Genomic DNA, 3,223 nt, shown 5'->3' on the forward strand with positions numbered 1-3,223 from the left:
TTCCTTTTGAGATAAGCACAGTGATCAGAGTAGCATCTAGTATGGCCTTGTTCAGACATAAACCTGTCAAATTTTAGATACCACTGCCTTGGAGCCTATTTTAAGCCATACGAGCTCTTCTTCAATCTGCACACTAGTTTCTCCTTCCCTTTGACCTTATATCCTTGTGGCTAATTCATATATATATCTTCCTCCAAATCCCCATGGAGAAAGGTCGTATTTACATCTAATTGCTCAATATGAAAATCTTTTGTTGCTACTAAACTTAAAATAGCTTTGATTGAAGTCATTTTAACAACAGGAGAAAATATTTCATCAAACTCTATACCCTTTTTCTATGCAAACCCCTTCACCAAAAGTCTAGCTTTATACCTTTTTCTACCTCCATCTTCTTCCTTGAACCTGTAAACCTATTTATTTTGCAATGTTGTTTTACCTGCAGGCAACCTGACTAAGCCACAAGTCTTTTTATGTACAAAGGATTCCATCTCTTCTTTCATGGCTAGCTCCCACTTCTTCCTAGTTTCTACCTACACTACTTCTTCATAACATTCTAGTTCACCAAAATCAGTCAACAATACATAATATAATGAAGGAGAGTATCGTTCAGGGGGTCTACTTATCCTAGTATATCTTCTAACATCACTTTCAGATGTTTGAGGTGTATGTTGCTGTTGTGTTTTCTATTGTTGTTCTAGCTATTGATCATTATGATTTTCAGGCACCTTTACTTTTTTTGTGATCTCATCAAGCACTGTGTATTCCCTGTTTTCTTTTTCATGTTTCTTTTCCTGCATATGATCCTTATACAAAACATTTTCATTGAATATGACATCTCTGATCCTAATGATTTTGTGATTTTCATAATCATATAAGTGATAACCAAAATCAACCATATCCAATAAAGTTACATTTCTTTGATTTTGCCTCAAGCTTTGTTATATTTTCTTTATTAATGTCGATAAACACTGACAAAGACTTCAAAACTAAAAGTCTTTAAAAATCAGTAGTTTACCTTTTTACCTGTCCATGCCTCCTCTGGAATACCTCCATCCAAGGAACTTGAAGGCCCTATGTTTATTAGCTAAAAAATAGTATCTACACCATCTGCCCAAAACTGTAAAGGAAGCTTGCATGCAATCTCATGCACCTTGCACGCTCCATGATTGTCATGTTCATCCTTTCTGACACACCATTTTCTTGAGGTGTTCCTGGAACTGTCTTCTCTCTGCGAATTCCATGCTCTGAACAGTAATTATCAAACTCTTTACTGCAATAGTCACCTGCATTGTCTGATCTGAGACACTTCAACCTTTTTCCTAACTCATTTTCGACCAAAGATTTCCATTTCTTGAAAGTATCAAATATATTAGATTTATTTCGAATGTAATAAATCTAGGTTTTTTCTAGTTGCATCATCAATAAAAGTAACATAATAACAAGAGCCACCGAGAGATGATACCTTAGTAGGTCCCCATACATTTGTATGCACAAGCTCTATTTTTTCACTCTTCTTTTCTTTCCCAACTATGAGGAATCTAACTCTCTTTTGTTTTCCATAAACACAATTCTCACATAATTCCAAATTAACATGCTTCAAACCTGGCAACAAATTTCTTGAGTGAAGAATATGCATCCCCTTCTCACTCATGTGACCAAGCCTATGATGCCACAATGTTGTATCTACTCATGTAGAGGTTAAAGAATTAACAAAATTGGAAATACCATTGCATAAATACAATGTACCAACCTTTTCTCCTTTTTCCATTACTAGGGCTCCTTTAGTGACCTTCCAAGTTTTATCTGTAAAAGTAGTTACACGACATTCACCTCCCAACTGCCCTATTGAAATTAAATTTTTCTTCAGATATGGAACATGCCTTAGCTCCTTCAATGGCCATTTGTTTCCATTTTTTTACTTTATGAAAACTTTACCCCTTCCAATGATTTTATTGGGTTTATCATCACCCAAATGAACCTGTCCAAAATCTCCTTGAACATAATCATGAAAATGTTTCCTATCAGGTGTGGCATGGAATGAGGCCCTTGAATCTACCACCCAGACATCAATAATATTTTCTAATGAAATAATCAAAGCATCTTGCAACACATAACCTGTGACATTCAATTCATGATTGTTTTCTTGTTTTGCATCTCCTTCTTTTCCCTTTCGAGACTTACAGTCTTTCTTCAGGTGTACTTTCTACCCCCATTTCTAGCACATTATCCCCGATCTGGACTTGTATCTGCCTTTCCTTGACTTATTGCGATATCCTGGGCTCTTTCCTCTTTCCATTTTTCTTCCCCTAGTCTCTGCAGTCAAAGCATTACCTAATGTCTCACCGGAGCTTTTCCATTGCATTTCCTCACTAAGGATTGCACTAAAAACATCATCAAACTTTAAAGTACTAGATCTAGAGACGTAGTTACTAAACCATTCCAAATTTTTGGCAATGAGCACAAAAATAGCAGAGCCCTCTCTTCATCATCAAAAGTTACCCCTACAGAACTTAACTAACTGGTAACCGTATTAAATTCATTTAAATGATCAGTAATAGATCCACCCTCTGACATCTTCATATTAAATAAATGCTTCATAAGAAATACTTTATTTGAGGCTGAGGGTTTTTCACATAATTTGGCCAATGCCGAAATTAAACCCTTTATTGTCATTTCCTTTGAAATATTAAAGGCTATCGACGCTGCTAGGCACAACTGTATTGTTCCAAGTGCCTTCATGCTGGGAATATCCCATTTTGTGTCTATCATACTCGTCGGCTTCTTTATCTTTCTGCTCAATGGTAGGTATAGATCTTTCTGATACAAATAATCTTCCATCTTCATCTTCCACAATTGGTAGTTTTGGTCATTAAATTTTTCAACCCTAAACCTACCATCTTCTGCCATTGCTCCCACTCAAACCAGGAACCCTTCTCTCCTATGAGTTTATCAGCTAAATAGACCTTCGGCTCTGATACCAGTTGTTGGAAAATTATATATTACAGAGCAATGGAACACATAAAATATTACAAAAATACAAACACAAAAAAAACGCATAAAACAAGAGAGACATGGATATACGTGGTTCACCCTATCTATGTCCACGAAGAAACAACCATTCCTTCCTATTATATTATCCTTCAAAATGAAGAGATACAACTTCCAACATATCCGATGTAATATCCTCTTTTCTCTCACACAATTTTGTCTCTCTTTCTCGCTC

The sequence above is a fragment of the Pinus tabuliformis genome, chromosome 3_2 (assembly GCF_031772625.1).
Source record: "Pinus tabuliformis cultivar Carrire ecotype Pingquan chromosome 3_2, CPIR1, whole genome shotgun sequence".
In the NCBI taxonomy this organism is placed as follows: domain Eukaryota; kingdom Viridiplantae; phylum Streptophyta; class Pinopsida; order Pinales; family Pinaceae; genus Pinus; species Pinus tabuliformis.